The sequence below is a fragment of the Oncorhynchus mykiss genome, chromosome 13, assembly GCF_057628025.1.
Source record: "Oncorhynchus mykiss isolate SJ-2025 chromosome 13, ASM5762802v1, whole genome shotgun sequence".
Lineage (NCBI taxonomy): Eukaryota > Metazoa > Chordata > Actinopteri > Salmoniformes > Salmonidae > Oncorhynchus > Oncorhynchus mykiss.
This window is the reverse complement of record NC_143034.1, coordinates 76,578,788-76,599,857: the sequence shown is the minus strand read 5'-3', so window position 1 is coordinate 76,599,857 and position 21,070 is coordinate 76,578,788. Positions and strand designations below refer to the sequence as shown.

At 48.9% G+C, this 21,070-nt stretch overlaps 1 long non-coding RNA gene across 1 annotated transcript; it reads left to right on the top strand.

Annotated features, from left to right (window-relative positions):
- Nucleotides 1-18,622: 18,622 nt before the first annotated feature.
- Nucleotides 18,623-19,342, top strand: LOC149979019 (uncharacterized). The gene is made up of 2 exons (XR_016486135.1): nt 18,623-18,711; nt 18,758-19,342. It is a non-coding gene; the product is annotated as an uncharacterized LOC149979019 (long non-coding RNA).
- Nucleotides 19,343-21,070: the final 1,728 nt, after the last annotated feature.

Genomic DNA, 21,070 nt, shown 5'->3' with positions numbered 1-21,070 from the left:
ACTGGGGTAGGACAGTAACCAGGGTGTTACTGGAGTAGGACAGCAACCAGGGGTGTGTTACTGGAGTAGGACAGTAACCAGGGTGTGTTACTGGAGTAGGACAGTAACCAGGGGTGTGTTACTGGAGTAGGACAGTAACCAGGGGTGTGTTACTGGAGTAGCCCAGTAACCAGGGGTGTGTTACTGGAGTAGGACAGTAACCAGGGGTGTGTTACTGGAGTAGGATAGTAACCAGGGGTGTGTTCCTGGAGTAGGACAGTAACCAGGGGTGTGTTACTGGAGTAGGACAGTAACCAGGGGTGTTACTGGAGTAGGACAGTAACCAGGGGTGTGTTACTGGAGTAGGACAGTAACCAGGGGGGTGCTACTGGAGTAGGACAGTAACCAGGGGTGTTACTGGAGTAGGACAGTAACCAGGGGTGTGTTACTAGAGTAGGACAGTAACCAGGGTGTTACTGGAGTAGGACAGTAACCAGGGTGTGTTACTTTAGTAGGACAGTAACCAGGGGTGTGTTACTGGAGTAGGACAGTAACCAAGGTATGTTACTGGAGTAGGACAGTAACCAGGGGTGTGTTACTGGAGTAGGACAGTAACCAGGGGTGTGTTACTGGAGTAGGACAGTAACCAGGGGTGTGTTACTGGAGTAGGACAGTAACCAGGTGTGTTACTGGAGTAGGACAGTAACCAGGGGTGTGTTACTGGAGTAGACCAGTAACCAGGGGTGTGTTACTGGAGTAGGACTGTAATCAGGGTGTGTTACTGGAGTAGGACAGTAACCAGGGGTGTGTTACTGGAGTAGGACAGTAATCAGGGGTGTGTTACACACTGTTCTCCCTGGGGCTGGGTGACTGACGGGGTGAGAGATACACACTGTTCTCCCTGGGGCTGGGTGACTGACTGGGTGAGAGATACACACTGTTCTCCCTGGGGCTGGGTGACTGACTGGGTGAGTGATACACACTGTTCTCCCTGGGGCTGGGTGACTGACTGGGTGAGAGATACACACTGTTCTCCCTGGGGCTGGGTGACTGACTGGGTGAGTGATACACACTGTTCTCCCTGGGGCTGGGTGACTGACTGGGTGAGAGATACAGACTGTCCACTGTCCTCCCTGGGGCTGGATGACTGACTGAGTGAGTGATACACACTGTTCTCCCTGGGGCTGGGTGACTGACTGGGTGAGATATACACACTGTTCTCCCTGGGGCTGGGTGACTGACGGGGTGAGAGATACACACTGTTCTCCCTGGGGCTGGGTGACTGACGGGGTGAGAGATACACACTGTTCTCCCTGGGGCTGGGTGACTGACTGGGTGAGAGATACACACTGTTCTCCCTGGGGCTGGGTGACTGACGGGGTGAGAGATACACACTGTTCTCCCTGGGGCTGGGTGACTGACTGGGTGAGAGATACACACTGTTCTCCCTGGGGCTGGGTGACTGACGGGGTGAGAGATACACACTGTTCTCCCTGGGGCTGGGTGACTGACTGGGTGAGAGATACACACTGTTCTCCCTGGGGCTGGGTGACTGACTGGGTGAGAGATACACACTGTTCTCCCTGGGGCTGGGTGACTGACGGGGTGAGAGATACACACTGTTCTCCCTGGGGCTGGGTGACTGACTGGGTGGGAGATACACACTGTTCTCCCTGGGGCTGGGTGACTGACTGGGTGAGAGATACACACTGTTCTCCCTGGGGCTGGGTGACTGACGGGGTGAGAGATACACACTGTTCTCCCTGGGGCTGGGTGACTGACTGGGTGAGTGATACACACAGTTCTCCCTGGGGCTGGGTGACTGACTGGGTGAGAGATACACACTGTTCTCCCTGGGGCTGGGTGACTGACTGGGTGAGAGATACACACTGTTCTCCCTGGGGCTGGGTGACTGACTGGGTGAGTGATACACACTGTTCTCCCTGGGGCTGGGTGACTGACTGGGTGAGAGATACACACTGTTCTCCCTGGGGCTGGGTGACTGACGGGGTGAGAGATACACACTGTTCTCCCTGGGGCTGGGTGACTGACGGGGTGAGAGATACACACTGTTCTCCCTGGGGCTGGGTGACTGACTGGGTGAGAGATACACACTGTTCTCCCTGGGGCTGGGTGACTGACTGGGTGAGAGATACACACTGTTCTCCCTGGGGCTGGGTGACTGACGGGGTGAGAGATACACACTGTTCTCCCTGGGGCTGGGTGACTGACTGGGTGGGAGATACACACTGTTCTCCCTGGGGCTGGGTGACTGACTGGGTGAGAGATACACACTGTTCTCCCTGGGGCTGGGTGACTGACGGGGTGAGAGATACACACTGTTCTCCCTGGGGCTGGGTGACTGACTGGGTGAGTGATACACACAGTTCTCCCTGGGGCTGGGTGACTGACTGGGTGAGAGATACACACTGTTCTCCCTGGGGCTGGGTGACTGACTGGGTGAGAGATACACACTGTTCTCCCTGGGGCTGGGTGACTGACTGGGTGAGTGATACACACTGTTCTCCCTGGGGCTGGGTGACTGACTGGGTGAGAGATACACACTGTTCTCCCTGGGGCTGGGTGACTGACGGGGTGAGAGATACACACTGTTCTCCCTGGGGCTGGGTGACTGACGGGGTGAGAGATACACACTGTTCTCCCTGGGGCTGGGTGACTGACTGGGTGAGAGATACACACTGTTCTCCCTGGGGCTGGGTGACTGACTGGGTGAGAGATACACACTGTTCTCCCTGGGGCTGGGTGACTGACTGGGTGAGAGATACACACTGTTCTCCCTGGGGCTGGGTAAGTTCCCCAATCAGTTCTATAGGTGGGTTACCAGGTCCCTGTGGTTAAACTGCTGTATAACGGGCAGTGGTGCCATCCAGCGGCTGATTGGGCCCCTGGAGCTCTCCTCCCATCCTGCTCGGTTACCAGGTGTATGGCTGGTTTGGTTTAATCAGAATAACGCGTAGTGAGGCCGTTTTATTTCTCCAGCGAGGCTGCCTGCTCTGCCCCCCCGAAGGACAGTGTGTATCAGTGTGTATCACTCACCCAGTCAGTCACCCAGCCGCAGCCTAGGTCAGCCCTTCACACACCACAGGACCCACAAAAGAGGGACAGAGCCTACTCTTCCAACTCAGGGAACTTTCCCTCTCCCTTGGCCTGAGAGTCCAGCATACTCCCAGGACCTCCAGACCTCCACACCTACTCTACCCGGGAAACACCCCTCTCTCTGGGCATCAGCCATCACCGCATCTCAGTCACTTCCAGAACCTCAGCCACCAGGTGAAACTTGGATTATGGGCTCTGGGGTCTGTTTACTCCACACCCTGCCCCCAAAAGGAAAAAAAACAACAATATTTTTGTCATTATTTAATTTCTGTCCATTTCCGTTTTTTTCCATCAGAGAGCAAAAACGGAAAAACAACTTTTTTTTTTTTTTCCGTTTCCAAATGAAACTTCAAAATTGAAGTGACTAAAAAGTCCCCTGACCAGGAACACAGTGCTTTTCTGTTTCTAATGCTCCCTGCTGATGGAGAACTCTGACAGCATTCCACTGACCAGGAACACAGTGCTTTTCTGTTTCTAATGCTCCCTGCTGATGGAGAACTCCGACAGCATTCCACTGACCAGGAACACAGTGCTTTTCTGTTTCTGCTGATGGAGAACTCTGACAGCATTCCCCTGACCAGGAACACAGTGCTTTTCTGTTTCTGCTGATGGAGAACTCTGACAGCATTCCCCTGACCAGGAACACAGTGCTTTTCTGTTTCTGCTGATGGAGAACTCTGACAGCATTCCCCTGACCAGGAACACAGTGCTTTTCTGTTTCTAATGCTCCCTGCTGATGGAGAACTCTGACAGCATTCCACTGACCAGGAACACAGTGCTTTTCTGTTTCTAATGCTCCCTGCTGATGGAGAACTCTGACAGCATTCCACTGACCAGGAACACAGTGCTTTTCTGTTTCTAATGCTCCCTGCTGATGGAGAACTCCGACAGCATTCCACTGACCAGGAACACAGTGCTTTTCTGTTTCTGCTGATGGAGAACTCTGACAGCATTCCCCTGACCAGGAACACAGTGCTTTTCTGTTTCTGCTGATGGAGAACTCTGACAGCATTCCCCTGACCAGGAACACAGTGCTTTTCTGTTTCTGCTGATGGAGAACTCTGACAGCATTCCCCTGACCAGGAACACAGTGCTTTTCTGTTTCTAATGCTCCCTGCTGATGGAGAACTCTGACAGCATTCCACTGACCAGGAACACAGTGCTTTTCTGTTTCTAATGCTCCCTGCTGATGGAGAACTCTGACAGCATTCCACTGACCAGGAACACAGTGCTTTTCTGTTTCTAATGCTCCCTGCTGATGGAGAACTCCGACAGCATTCCACTGACCAGGAACACAGTGCTTTTCTGTTTCTAATGCTCCCTGCTGATGGAGAACTCTGACAGCATTCCACTGACCAGGAACACAGTGCTTTTCTGTTTCTAATGCTCCCTGCTGATGGAGAACTCCGACAGCATTCCACTGACCAGGAACACAGTGCTTTTCTGTTTCTGCTGATGGAGAACTCTGACAGCATTCCCCTGACCAGGAACACAGTGCTTTTCTGTTTCTGCTGATGGAGAACTCTGACAGCATTCCCCTGACCAGGAACACAGTGCTTTTCTGTTTCTGCTGATGGAGAACTCTGACAGCATTCCCCTGACCAGGAACACAGTGCTTTTCTGTTTCTAATGCTCCCTGCTGATGGAGAACTCTGACAGCATTCCACTGACCAGGAACACAGTGCTTTTCTGTTTCTAATGCTCCCTGCTGATGGAGAACTCTGACAGCATTCCACTGACCAGGAACACAGTGCTTTTCTGTTTCTAATGCTCCCTGCTGATGGAGAACTCCGACAGCATTCCACTGACCAGGAACACAGTGCTTTTCTGTTTCTGCTGATGGAGAACTCTGACAGCATTCCCCTGACCAGGAACACAGTGCTTTTCTGTTTCTGCTGATGGAGAACTCTGACAGCATTCCCTTGACCAGGAACACAGTGCTTTTCTGTTTCTGCTGATGGAGAACTCTGACAGCATTCCCCTGACCAGGAACACAGTGCTTTTCTGTTTCTAATGCTCCCTGCTGATGGAGAACTCTGACAGCATTCCACTGACCAGGAACACAGTGCTTTTCTGTTTCTAATGCTCCCTGCTGATGGAGAACTCTGACAGCATTCCACTGACCAGGAACACAGTGCTTTTCTGTTTCTAATGCTCCCTGCTGATGGAGAACTCCGACAGCATTCCACTGACCAGGAACACAGTGCTTTTCTGTTTCTAATGCTCCCTGCTGATGGAGAACTCTGACAGCATTCCACTGACCAGGAACACAGTGCTTTTCTGTTTCTAATGCTCCCTGCTGATGGAGAACTCCGACAGCATTCCACTGACCAGGAACACAGTGCTTTTCTGTTTCTGCTGATGGAGAACTCTGACAGCATTCCCCTGACCAGGAACACAGTGCTTTTCTGTTTCTGCTGATGGAGAACTCTGACAGCATTCCCCTGACCAGGAACACAGTGCTTTCTGTTTCTAATGCTCCCTGCTGATGGAGAACTCCGACAGCATTCCACTGACCAGGAACACAGTGCTTTTCTGTTTCTAATGCTCCCTGCTGATGGAGAACTCTGACAGCATTCCACTGGCAGAAACAGAACCTCCACGGTTCCAGAAACAATAGTGATTAATATGTGAAAACCCAGAGGACTTCCACCCACAGACAGACTAGGAAAACAACACTGGCTGAGTCCTAAAACAACACCCTTTACGTAAACAGTATACTTCTTTTCGCCAGAGCCCTTTGGGCTCTATATAGGGGGCCGTTTGGGATGCAACCTCGCAAAGAAAAACAACATACTGATTCACAGTAATCAGGGTGTGTTACTGGAGTAGGACAGTAACCAGGGTGTGTTACTGGAGTAGGACAGTAACCAGGGGTGTGTTACTGGAGTAGGACAGTAACCAGGGGGTGTTACTGGAGTAGGACAGTAACCAGGGGTGTTACTGGAGTAGGACAGTAACCAGGGGTGTGTTACTGGAGTAGGACAGTAACCAGGGGTGTGTTACTGGAATACAGCAGTAACCAGGGTGTGTTACTGGAGTAGGACAGTAACCAGGGGTGTTACTGGAGTAGGACAGTAACCAGAGGTGTGTTACTGGAGTATGACAGTAACCAGGGGTGTGTTACTGGAGTAGGACAGTAACCAGGGGGTGTTACTGGAGTAGGACAGTAACCAGGGGTGTGTTACTGGAGTAGGACAGTAACCAGGGGGTGTTACTGGAGTAGGACAGTAACCAGGGGGTGTTACTGGAGTAGGACAGTAACCAGGGGTGTGTTACTGGAGTAGGACAGTAACCAGGGGTGTGTTACTGGAGTAGGACAGTAATCAGGGTGTGTTACTGGAGTAGGACAGTAACCAGGGGTGTGTTACTGGAGTAGGACAGTAACCAGGGGTGTGTTACTGGAGTAGGACAGTAACCAGGTGTGTTACTGGAGTAGGACAGTAACCAGGGGTGTGTTACTGGAGTAGACCAGTAACCAGGGGTGTGTTACTGGAGTAGGACAGTAATCAGGGTGTGTTACTGGAGTAGGACAGTAACCAGGGGTGTGTTACTGGAGTAGGACAGTAATCAGGGGTGTGTTACACACTGTTCTCCCTGGGGCTGGGTGACTGACGGGGTGAGAGATACACACTGTTCTCCCTGGGGCTGGGTGACTGACTGGGTGAGAGATACACACTGTTCTCCCTGGGGCTGGGTGACTGACTGGGTGAGTGATACACACTGTTCTCCCTGGGGCTGGGTGACTGACTGGGTGAGTGATACACACTGTTCTCCCTGGGGCTGGGTGACTGACTGGGTGAGAGATACAGACTGTCCACTGTCCTCCCTGGGGCTGGATGACTGACTGAGTGAGTGATACACACTGTTCTCCCTGGGGCTGGGTGACTGACTGGGTGAGATATACACACTGTTCTCCCTGGGGCTGGGTGACTGACGGGGTGAGAGATACACACTGTTCTCCCTGGGGCTGGGTGACTGACGGGGTGAGAGATACACACTGTTCTCCCTGGGGCTGGGTGACTGACTGGGTGAGAGATACACACTGTTCTCCCTGGGGCTGGGTGACTGACGGGGTGAGAGATACACACTGTTCTCCCTGGGGCTGGGTGACTGACTGGGTGAGAGATACACACTGTTCTCCCTGGGGCTGGGTGACTGACGGGGTGAGAGATACACACTGTTCTCCCTGGGGCTGGGTGACTGACTGGGTGAGAGATACACACTGTTCTCCCTGGGGCTGGGTGACTGACTGGGTGAGAGATACACACTGTTCTCCCTGGGGCTGGGTGACTGACGGGGTGAGAGATACACACTGTTCTCCCTGGGGCTGGGTGACTGACTGGGTGGGAGATACACACTGTTCTCCCTGGGGCTGGGTGACTGACTGGGTGAGAGATACACACTGTTCTCCCTGGGGCTGGGTGACTGACGGGGTGAGAGATACACACTGTTCTCCCTGGGGCTGGGTGACTGACTGGGTGAGTGATACACACAGTTCTCCCTGGGGCTGGGTGACTGACTGGGTGAGAGATACACACTGTTCTCCCTGGGGCTGGGTGACTGACTGGGTGAGAGATACACACTGTTCTCCCTGGGGCTGGGTGACTGACTGGGTGAGTGATACACACTGTTCTCCCTGGGGCTGGGTGACTGACTGGGTGAGAGATACACACTGTTCTCCCTGGGGCTGGGTGACTGACGGGGTGAGAGATACACACTGTTCTCCCTGGGGCTGGGTGACTGACGGGGTGAGAGATACACACTGTTCTCCCTGGGGCTGGGTGACTGACTGGGTGAGAGATACACACTGTTCTCCCTGGGGCTGGGTGACTGACTGGGTGAGAGATACACACTGTTCTCCCTGGGGCTGGGTGACTGACGGGGTGAGAGATACACACTGTTCTCCCTGGGGCTGGGTGACTGACTGGGTGGGAGATACACACTGTTCTCCCTGGGGCTGGGTGACTGACTGGGTGAGAGATACACACTGTTCTCCCTGGGGCTGGGTGACTGACGGGGTGAGAGATACACACTGTTCTCCCTGGGGCTGGGTGACTGACTGGGTGAGTGATACACACAGTTCTCCCTGGGGCTGGGTGACTGACTGGGTGAGAGATACACACTGTTCTCCCTGGGGCTGGGTGACTGACTGGGTGAGAGATACACACTGTTCTCCCTGGGGCTGGGTGACTGACTGGGTGAGTGATACACACTGTTCTCCCTGGGGCTGGGTGACTGACTGGGTGAGAGATACACACTGTTCTCCCTGGGGCTGGGTGACTGACGGGGTGAGAGATACACACTGTTCTCCCTGGGGCTGGGTGACTGACGGGGTGAGAGATACACACTGTTCTCCCTGGGGCTGGGTGACTGACTGGGTGAGAGATACACACTGTTCTCCCTGGGGCTGGGTGACTGACTGGGTGAGAGATACACACTGTTCTCCCTGGGGCTGGGTGACTGACTGGGTGAGAGATACACACTGTTCTCCCTGGGGCTGGGTAAGTTCCCCAATCAGTTCTATAGGTGGGTTACCAGGTCCCTGTGGTTAAACTGCTGTATAACGGGCAGTGGTGCCATCCAGCGGCTGATTGGGCCCCTGGAGCTCTCCTCCCATCCTGCTCGGTTACCAGGTGTATGGCTGGTTTGGTTTAATCAGAATAACGCGTAGTGAGGCCGTTTTATTTCTCCAGCGAGGCTGCCTGCTCTGCCCCCCCGAAGGACAGTGTGTATCAGTGTGTATCACTCACCCAGTCAGTCACCCAGCCGCAGCCTAGGTCAGCCCTTCACACACCACAGGACCCACAAAAGAGGGACAGAGCCTACTCTTCCAACTCAGGGAACTTTCCCTCTCCCTTGGCCTGAGAGTCCAGCATACTCCCAGGACCTCCAGACCTCCACACCTACTCTACCCGGGAAACACCCCTCTCTCTGGGCATCAGCCATCACCGCATCTCAGTCACTTCCAGAACCTCAGCCACCAGGTGAAACTTGGATTATGGGCTCTGGGGTCTGTTTACTCCACACCCTGCCCCCAAAAGGAAAAAAAACAACAATATTTTTGTCATTATTTAATTTCTGTCCATTTCCGTTTTTTTCCATCAGAGAGCAAAAACGGAAAAACAACTTTTTTTTTTTTTTCCGTTTCCAAATGAAACTTCAAAATTGAAGTGACTAAAAAGTCCCCTGACCAGGAACACAGTGCTTTTCTGTTTCTAATGCTCCCTGCTGATGGAGAACTCCGACAGCATTCCACTGACCAGGAACACAGTGCTTTTCTGTTTCTAATGCTCCCTGCTGATGGAGAACTCTGACAGCATTCCACTGACCAGGAACACAGTGCTTTTCTGTTTCTAATGCTCCCTGCTGATGGAGAACTCCGACAGCATTCCACTGACCAGGAACACAGTGCTTTTCTGTTTCTGCTGATGGAGAACTCTGACAGCATTCCCCTGACCAGGAACACAGTGCTTTTCTGTTTCTGCTGATGGAGAACTCTGACAGCATTCCCCTGACCAGGAACACAGTGCTTTTCTGTTTCTAATGCTCCCTGCTGATGGAGAACTCTGACAGCATTCCACTGACCAGGAACACAGTGCTTTTCTGTTTCTAATGCTCCCTGCTGATGGAGAACTCTGACAGCATTCCACTGACCAGGAACACAGTGCTTTTCTGTTTCTAATGCTCCCTGCTGATGGAGAACTCCGACAGCATTCCACTGACCAGGAACACAGTGCTTTTCTGTTTCTAATGCTCCCTGCTGATGGAGAACTCTGACAGCATTCCACTGACCAGGAACACAGTGCTTTTCTGTTTCTAATGCTCCCTGCTGATGGAGAACTCCGACAGCATTCCACTGACCAGGAACACAGTGCTTTTCTGTTTCTGCTGATGGAGAACTCTGACAGCATTCCCCTGACCAGGAACACAGTGCTTTTCTGTTTCTGCTGATGGAGAACTCTGACAGCATTCCCCTGACCAGGAACACAGTGCTTTTCTGTTTCTAATGCTCCCTGCTGATGGAGAACTCTGACAGCATTCCCCTGACCAGGAACACAGTGCTTTTCTGTTTCTGCTGATGGAGAACTCTGACAGCATTCCCCTGACCAGGAACACAGTGCTTTCTGTTTCTAATGCTCCCTGCTGATGGAGAACTCCGACAGCATTCCACTGACCAGGAACACAGTGCTTTTCTGTTTCTAATGCTCCCTGCTGATGGAGAACTCTGACAGCATTCCACTGACCAGGAACACAGTGCTTTTCTGTTTCTAATGCTCCCTGCTGATGGAGAACTCTGACAGCATTCCCCTGACCAGGAACACAGTGCTTTCTGTTTCTAATGCTCCCTGCTGATGGAGAACTCTGACAGCATTCCACTGACCAGGAACACAGTGCTTTTCTGTTTCTAATGCTCCCTGCTGATGGAGAACTCTGACAGCATTCCACTGACCAGGAACACAGTGCTTTTCTGTTTCTGCTGATGGAGAACTCTGACAGCATTCCCCTGGCAGAAACAGAACCTCCACGGTTCCAGAAACAATAGTGATTAATGTGTGAAAACCCAGAGGACTTCCACCCACAGACAGACTAGGAAAACAACACTGGCTGAGTCCTAAAACAACACCCTTTACGTAAACAGTATACTTCTTTTCGCCAGAGCCCTTTGGGCTCTATATAGGGGGCCGTTTGGGATGCAACCTCGCAAAGAAAAACAACATACTGATTCACAGTAATCAGGGTGTGTTACTGGAGTAGGACAGTAACCAGGGTGTGTTACTGGAGTAGGACAGTAACCAGGGGTGTGTTACTGGAGTAGGACAGTAACCAGGGGGTGTTACTGGAGTAGGACAGTAACCAGGGGTGTTACTGGAGTAGGACAGTTACTGGAGTAGGACAGTAACCAGGGGTGTGTTACTGGAGTAGGACAGTAACCAGGGGGGTGCTACTGGAGTAGGACAGTAACCAGGGGTGTTACTGGAGTAGGACAGTAACCAGGGGTGTGTTACTAGAGTAGGACAGTAACCAGGGTGTTACTGGAGTAGGACAGTAACCAGGGTGTGTTACTTTAGTAGGACAGTAACCAGGGGTGTGTTACTGGAGTAGGACAGTAACCAAGGTATGTTACTGGAGTAGGACAGTAACCAGGGGTGTGTTACTGGAGTAGGACAGTAACCAGGGGTGTGTTACTGGAGTAGGACAGTAACCAGGGGTGTGTTACTGGAGTAGGACAGTAACCAGGGGTGTGTTACTGGAGTAGGACAGTAACCAGGTGTGTTACTGGCGTAGGACAGTAACCAGGGGTGTGTTACTGGAGTAGACCAGTAACCAGGGGTGTGTTACTGGAGTAGGACAGTAACCAGGGGTGTGTTACTGGAGTAGGACAGTAACCAGGGTTGTGTTACTGGAATACAGCAGTAACCAGGGGTGTGTTACTGGAATACAGCAGTAACCAGGGGTGTGTTACTGGAGTAGGACAGTAACCAGGAGTGTGTTACTGGAGTAGGACAGTAACCAGGGGTGTGTTACTGGAGTAGGACAGTAACCAGGGGTGTGTTACTGGAGTAGGACAGTAAACAGGGTGTGTTACTGGAGTAGGACAGTAACCAGGGTGTGTTACTGGAGTAGGACAGTAACCAGGGGTGTGTTACTGGAGTAGCCCAGTAACCAGGGGTATGTTACTGGAGTAGGACAGTAACCAGGGGTGTGTTACTGGAGTAGGACAGTAACCAGGGGTGTGTTACTGGAGTAGGACAGTAACCAGGGGTGTGTTACTGGAGTAGGACAGTAACCAGGGTGTGTTACTTTAGTAGGACAGTAACCAGGGGTGTGTTACTGGAGTAGGACAGTAACCAAGGTGTGTTACTGGAGTAGGACAGTAACAAGGGGTGTGTTACTGGAGTAGGACAGTAACCAGGGGTGTGTTACTGGAGTAGGACAGTAACCAGGGGTGTGTTACTGGAGTAGGACAGTAACCAGGGTTGTGTTACTGGAGTAGGACAGTAATCAGGTGTGTTACTGGAGTAGGACAGTAACCAGGGGTGTGTTACTGGAGTAGACCAGTAACCAGGGGTGTGTTACTGGAGTAGCACAGCAACCAGGGGTGTGTTACTGGAGTAGGACAGTAACCAGGGGTGTATTACTGGAGTAGGACAGTAACCAGGGTTGTGTTACTGGAGTAGGACAGTAACCAGGGGTGTGTTACTGGAATACAGCAGTAACCAGGGGTGTGTTACTGGAATACAGCAGTAACCAGGAGTGTGTTACTGGAGTAGGACAGTAACCAGGGGTGTTACTGGAGTAGGACAGTAACCAGGGGTGTGTTACTGGAATACAGCAGTAACCAGGGGTGTGTTACTGGAATACAGCAGTAACCAGGAGTGTGTTACTGGAGTAGGACAGTAACCAGGGGTGTTACTGGAGTAGGACAGTAACCAGGGGTGTGTTACTGGAATACAGCAGTAACCAGGGGTGTGTTACTGGAATACAGCAGTAACCAGGGGTGTGTTACTGGAATACAGCAGTAACCAGGAGTGTGTTACTGGAGTACAGCAGTAACCAGGGTGTGTTACTGGAGTAGGACAGTAACCAGGGGTGTGTTACTGGAGCAGGACAGTAACCAGGGGTGTGTTACTGGAGTAGGACAGTAACCAGGGGTGTGTTACTGGAGTACAGCAGTAACCAGGGTTTGTTACTGGAGCAGGACAGTAACCAGGGGTGTGTTACTGGAGTACAGCAGTAACCAGGGTGTGTTACTGGAGTAGGACAGTAACCAGGGGTGTGTTACTGGAGTAGGACAGTAACCAGGGGTGTGTTACTGGAGTACGACAGTAACCAGGGATGTGCTACCGGTATTCAACTGAGTCCTCTATAGATATAGATCATCCATCAACACTGAGGCACAGGCAGAGACAAAGAGACAGACAGAGAGAAAGACAGACATTACTGGGACAGAGAGACAGACAGACAGACAGACACATCACAGGGACTGTCCTGTAATTCCCCACTAAACTGCAGCCAAAGAGACACGGTTTGGGCTGAACACATCTATATTAGATTCACACACACATCATGTTCAAACTTTAACACTGAGACAGAAATGATGGATATTGTCTCTACAAAGGACAGACAGACAGACAGACAGACAGACAGACAGACAGACAGACAGACAAAGACAGAGAGACAGACAGACAGAGAGACAAAGAGACACAAAGAGAGGGGGCTGTTATAATTTCCTTTACATTCTGTAGCTTTCTATACAGTACACCCACACACACACACACGATGATGTGATGATGACAAGCAAGAGATCTGTCATTCATTCATTGCTGCTTTGATCATTGATCTCCTGAAGAAGCTGTCCCTCTCTTTCTGTGCCCCAAATGTTTGGAGACACTGGTAAAGTTACCAGGTTGTTAGCTAGCTTGCCAATGAGGTAATGTGACTGAACAGAATGTAAACACATGGTTAATGACGCTGTTCTATACTGAACAAAAATATAACCACAACATGTGTAGCTCATTTAGTCCCTGCTAAATCACAAGGATACCAGGTAGATAATTTAGTCCCTGCTAAATCACAAGGATACCAGGTAGCTCATTTAGCCCCTGCTAAATCACAAGGATACCAGGTAGCTCATTTAGCCCCTGCTAAATCACAAGGATACCAGGTAGCTCATTTAGCCCCTGCTAAATCACAAGGATACCAGGTAGCTCATTTAGTCCCTGTTAAACCACAAGGATACCAGGTAGCTTATTTAGTCCCTGCTAAATCACAAGGATACCAGGTAGCTCATTTAGTCCCTGCTAAATCACAAGGATACCAGGTAGCTCATTTGGTCCCTGTTAAACCACAAGGATACCAGGTAGCTCATTTAGTCCCTGCTAAATCACAAGGATACCAGGTAGCTCATTTAGTCCCTGTTAAACCACAAGGATACCAGGTAGCTCATTTAGTCCCTGCTAAATCACAAGGATACCAGGTAGCTCATTTAGTCCCTGCTAAATCACAAGGATACCAGGTAGCTCATTTAGTCCCTGCTAAATCACAAGGTTACCAGGTAGCTCATTTAGTCCCTGCTAAATCACAAGGATACCAGGTTCTCATTTAGTCCCTGCTAAACCACAAGGATACCAGGTAGCTCATTTAGTCCCTGCTAAACCACAAGGATACCAGGTAGCTCATTTAGTCAACCAGTCCCAACCCCATAACCATCAGTCCTACCATAAAAACCAGTCAAAACCCCATAACAACCAGTCAAAACCCCATAACAATCAGTCAAAACCCCATAACAACCAGTCCCAACCCCATAACAACCAGTCCCAACCCCATAACAACCAGTCCAAACCCCATAACAACCAGTCCCAACCCCATAACAACCAGTCCTAACCCCATATCCAGTCCCAACCCCTTAACAACCAGTCCAAACCCATAACAACCAGTCCCAACCCCATAACAACCAGTCCTAACCCCATATCCAGTCCCAACCCCATAACAACCAGTCCAAACCCATAACAACCAGTCCTAACCCCATATCCAGTCCCAACCCCATAACAACCAGTTCTAACCCCATAACAACCAGTCCCAACCCCATAACAACCAGTCCAAACCCCATAACAACCAGTCCCAACCCCATAACAATCAGTCAAAACCCCATAACAACTAGTCCCAACCCCATAACATCCAGTCCCAACCCCATAACAACCAGTCCTAACGCCATATCCAGTCCCAACCCCATAACAACCAATCCAAACCCATAACAACCAGTCCTAACCCCATAACAACCAGTCCCAACCCCATAACAACCAGTCCTAACCCCATATCCAGTCCCAACCCCATAACAACCAGTCCAAACCCCATAACAACCAGTCCCAACCCCATAACAACCAGTCCCAACCCCATAACAACCAGTCCAAACCCATAACAACCAGTCCTAACCCCATAACAACCAGTCCAAACCCCATAACAACCAGTCCAAACCCCATAACAACCAGTCCCAACCCCATAACAACCAGTCCAAACCCCATAACAACCAGTCCCAACCCCATAACAACCAGTCCCAACCCCATAACAACCAGTCCAAACCCCATAACAACCAGTCCCAACCCCATAACAACCAGTCCCAACCCCATAACAACCAGTCCAAACCCCATAACAACCAGTCCCAACCCCATAACAACCAGTCCCAACCCCATAACAACCAGTCCTAACCCCATATCCAGTCCCAACCCCATAACAACCAGTCCAAACCCCATAACAACCAGTCCCAACCCCATAACAACCAGTCCCAACCCCCATAACAACCAGTCCAAACCCATAACAACCAGTCCTAACCCATAACAGCCCACCCAATCTACCTACCTCATCCCCATATTGTTTTTATTTACTTTCTGCTCTTTTGCTCACCAGTATCTTTACTTGCACATCATCATCTGCTCATCTATCACTCCAGTGTTAACTTGCTGTATTGTAATTACTTCGCTACTATGGCCTATTTATTGCCTTACCTCCTCACGCCATTTACACACACTGTATATAGACTTTTTCTATTGTGTTATTGACTGTATACTTGTTTATTCCATGTGTAACTCTGTTGTTGTTGTTTGTGTCGCACTGCTTTGCTTATCTTGGCCAGGTCGCAGTTGTAACTTGTTCTCAACTACCTGGTTAAATAAAGGTGAAATTAAAAAAATAAATAAATAAATAAAGTCCTAAACAATAACAACAAATCCCGACCCAATAACAACCAGTCCTAACCCCATAACCAGTCCCAAGCCTATCATAAAATACCAGAGGGGACAAACCTCATCAGACCTGAACACAGGCTGATTTAGGGGACACCTCATCAGACCTGAACACAGGTTGATATAGGGGACACCTCATCAGACCTGAACACAGGCTTATTTAGGGGACACACCTCAACAGACCTGAACACAGGCTGATATAGGGGACACCTCATCAGATCTGAGCACAGGTTGATATAGGGGACACACCTCATCAGACCTCAACACAGGCTGATTTAGGGGACACACCTCAACACAGGCTGATTTAGAGACACACCTCATCAGACCTGAACACAGGCTGATATAGGGGACACACCTCATCAGACCTGAACACAGGCTGATATAGGGGACACACCTCATCAGACCTGAACACAGGCTGATATAGGGGACACACCTCATCAGACCTGAACACAGGCTGATTTAGAGACACACCTCATCAGACCTGAACACATGTTGATACAGGGGACATACCTCATCAGACCTGAACACAGGCTGATATAGGGGACACACCTCAAAACAGGCTGATTTAGGGGACACACCTCAACAGACCTGAACACAGGCTGATATAGGGGACACACCTCAAAACAGGCTGATTTAGGGGACACACTTCATCAGACCTGAACACAGGCTGATTTAGGGGACACACCTCATCAGACCTGAACACCGGCTGATATAGGGGACACACCTCATCAGACCTGAACACAGGCTGATATAGGGGACACACCTAATCTAGACCTGAACACATGTTGATACAGGGGACACACCTCATCAGACCTGAACACAGGCTGATATAGGGGCCACACCTCATCAGACCTGAACACAGGCTGATATAGGGGACACACCTCAAAACAGGCTGATTTAGGGGACACACTTCATCAGACCTGAACACAGGCTGATTTAGGGGACACACCTCATCAGACCTGAACACCGGCTGATATAGGGGACACACTTCATCAGACCTGAACACAGGCTGATATAGGGGACACACCTAATCTAGACCTGAACACATGTTGATACAGGGGACACACCTCATCAGACCTGAACACAGGCTGATATAGGGGCCACACCTAATCTAGACCTGAACACATGTTGATACAGGGGACACACCTCATCAGACCTGAACACAGGCTGATATAGGGGCCACACCTAATCTAGACCTGAACACAGGCTGATACAGGGGACACACCTCATCAGACCTGAACACAGGCTGATTTAGGGGACACACCTCATCAGACCTGAACACAGGCTGATACAGGGGACACACCTCATCAGACCTCAAAACAGGCTGATTTAGGGGACACACCTCATCAGACCTGAACACAGGCTGATATAGGGGACACACCTCATCAGACCTGAACACAGGCTGATATAGGGGACACACCTCATCAGACCTGAACACAGGCTGATATAGGGGACACACCTCATCAGACCTGAACACAGGCTGATATAGGGGACACACCTCATCAGACCTGAACACAGGCTGATATAGGGGACACACCTCATCAGACCTGAATACATGTTGATACAGGGGACATACCTCATCAGACCTGAACACAGGCTGATACAGGGGACACACCTCAACACAGGCTGATTTAGGGGACACACCTCATCAGACCTGAACACATGTTGACACAGGGGACACAGTTAAGATATGTACTGTACCTAGACAGCTGTGATGAACTAGACTATGTGATGTATTCCTCTGATTAAAGTGAGTATTCCTGTTGTGTGTGTGCTTACCAGAGCAACGCAGGGAATGATGCTGGTGCGCGGACACACACCCTGTGATAAACACATGACGCACAGTGTGTATTTTATGTTGTATACATCTGACTGTGAGTACCTCAACTACACACGCTGGCTATAATAGACTCACTGTATAACAGCAGTATATGAAAACAACATGGTTGAAGGTTGTATTGATTTTTTTGAATGAATGGAGACCTGACTTCTGGTTCAGTAATGATCCAGGCGATACAGCCTGGTGAGGTGGAAGACCGATGACGCCCCCTGGTGGACACTACTGGTATTTAACATTTCCGATCTATAGGGAAGATAACTACACAAATCAAACGTTTCTTAGGGAGATGCTGGATATCAGAAAGTATGTTCAGAAAGCTGATAAGATACTGATGTTTTTCTCTACTGACATACACAAACTACACGTGACTTTCAAAGGGAACAAATTATAGAATCCAAAACAAATTTACATAAAAAAACAGGAGTCTTGATTGGTTAAGCATAAACCCCACCCCCTAGATACAATCAATATATTTATTGATTATTAATTACAATAAAACATGGGGGAGGTTGGATAATGATCCTTTCCCCCCCTACAATAAAACATGGGGGAGGTTGGATAATGATCCCTTCCCCCCATAAAATAAAACACGGGGGAGGTTAGATAATGAACCCTCCCTACAATAAAACATGGGGGAGGTTAGATAATGAACCCTTCCCCCCCTAAAATAAAACACGGGGGAGGTTAGATAATGAACCCTCCCCTCCCTACAATAAAACATGGGGGAGGTTGGATAATGAACCCTTCCCCCCCTAAAATAAAATACGGGGGAGGATAGATAATGAACCCTCCCCTCCCTACAATAAAACATGGGGGAGGTTAGATAATGAACCCTCCCTACAATAAAACATGGGAGAGGTTAGATAATGAACCCCCCCTACAATAAAACACGGGGGAGGTTAGATAATGAACCCTCCCCTCCCTACAATAAAACATGGGGGAGGTTAGATAATGATCCCTTCCCCCCCTACAATAAAACATGGGGAGGTTGGATAATGATCCCTTCCCCCCCTACAATAAAACATGGGGGAGGTTAGATAATGAACCCTTCCCCCCCCTACAATAAAACATGGGGGAGGTTGGATAATGCTGGGGGTTTTGTACAAGACATCAATAAATCTGAAGATGCTAAACGTGTTTTGAAGAATGGATTGTTCAATATGTGCCCATTATTCTATAAAACATTTCTTCAAGCTCTGTCAAGTTGCTAAACAGCCATTTTCCTGTTTTGCCATTGATTTTCAAGCCAATTTAAGTACAAAAGGCCAGGAACATTCAATATCATCTTGGTAAACAACTCCAGTGTATATTTGGCCTTGTGTTTCAGGTTATTGTCCTGCTGAAAGGTGAATTCATCTCCCAGTGTCTGTTGGAACGCAGACTGAACCATGTTTTTCTCTAGGAGTTTTCCTATGCTTATCTATATTCCCTGGTAGGCCGTCATTGTAAATAAGAATTTGATCTTAACTGACTTGCCTAGTTAAATAAAAGGTTCAATCATATTATTTTTTAAATCCCATTATTTTGATCCTAAAAAGCTCCCTAGTCCTTGCAGATAAGACGATGCATGCTGGGAAATATGAAGAGTGGTACTCAGTGATGTGTTGGATTTCCCCCAAACATAATGGAAGTATTCTGGAATAAAATAAAAATTTGCCAATGTTTTTGCAGTATTACTTTAGTGCCTTGTTGCAAACAGGATGCATGTTTTGGAATATGTTTTTATTCTGTACATAAGCAAGATTTGAAATGATTATGTTTTAGTCATGTATTATACCCGTTTGGGCTTCTTGAGGTCAGTTTGCAGTCCGGCCCCCTGTCTGAATCTAGCTGATGATCCCTGGCTGGGGCGACAGGGTAGCCTAGTGGTTAGAGGGGCGACAGGGTAGCCTAGTGGTTAGAGGGGCGACAGGGTAGCCTAGTGGTTAGAGGGGCGACAGGGTAGCCTAGTGGTTAGAGCGTTGGACGTTCAAACCCCCGAGCTGCCCCTGAACAAGGCACTGTTCCTAGGCCGTCATTGAAAACAAGAATTCGTTCTTAAATGACTTGCCCAGTTAAATAAAGGTAAATAAACATTGATATAAAAATAATATGATTGAACCTTTTATTTACACTGCCTATGAGTTTTATAGGAACTAATTCTCTGCTGATTTAGTAATGAGACAAAGTGCATGACTGTTGTTACACAAACCATTTCCAACGTCAGACATAACTCATAACATAACATGTAACATTCATAAAATCAGGCCTACATTTCACTTAAATAAGACATTGTAAAGTGTAATAAAAAAACCACACTAGAGCCACTCAGTCCTTGGTCATGCCAAAGCAAATTCATTTTATTTACATTTTCAAGTTTGTACAACATCCTATAAGTCCCTGTCAGACCTACAGTACATGAGCAGAACGACATCAGCGATCTTTAGCGTGAGGTGAACACATCACGATATCTCTATCTAAAGCCTGTTCAAATACCTCACAGATGCATCCTCCCTCCCTCGAAGTCATCACTGATCTGACAATGTTAAGACCGGTGTAAACATGACGGCGAACATGCATTCACTTAATCCAATCCCTTCCTAATCCCGTGATTATATTACCTCAAGGAGAAGACGATGGTAGGATGCATCGTTAAAGTACTCAAATCAGGGCCAGAGATTCACAGTATTCAACCATGGGATTTTTTTTCAAGCCTTAGCTGTTTTCAGTCACACAGAGTTAGAATGATTCTAATTCTCTAGTTCCAGACTCAGCCTATAGATGTTGTTTACCAGTCCAAGGATCGTCCATCCTATAAGTAAACACAGTCGCTACGACAACGTCATTAACATGTGCTATACATTTCCAGGTCACACAGAATATCATCTCTATGATAGAACTCCTTTTTTTTTTAACTGTATAAAATACTAGTTATTACGGTTGGATGAGTCAGTGGCACATCAATACAAACTGTAACTAGATCCTGTAGAAACTTTACAACGTATGAAAACTGCTACGACAACGTTGTTGGGAAAGCAAACTGATATAAAAAAAAACTTGCGATGACCAACGGACAAACTGAAAAAAACATGACGAGAAAAATAACCTCAATCTAATGGTGACACCTCATTGCTAATTTACAAAAGGCACAAAGAAAAACAAGAAACTGAATAAGAGATGAGAAAACCATGAGAAACCCATGAGAAAACCATGAGAAACCCATGAGAAAACCATGAGAAACCCATGAGAAAACCATGAGAAACCCATGAGAAAACCATGAGAAACCCATGAGAAAACCATGAGAAACCCATGAGAAAACCATGAGAAACCCATGAGAAAACCATGAGAAACCCATGAGAAAACCATGAGAAACCCATGAGAAAACCATGAGAAACCCATGAGAAAACCATGA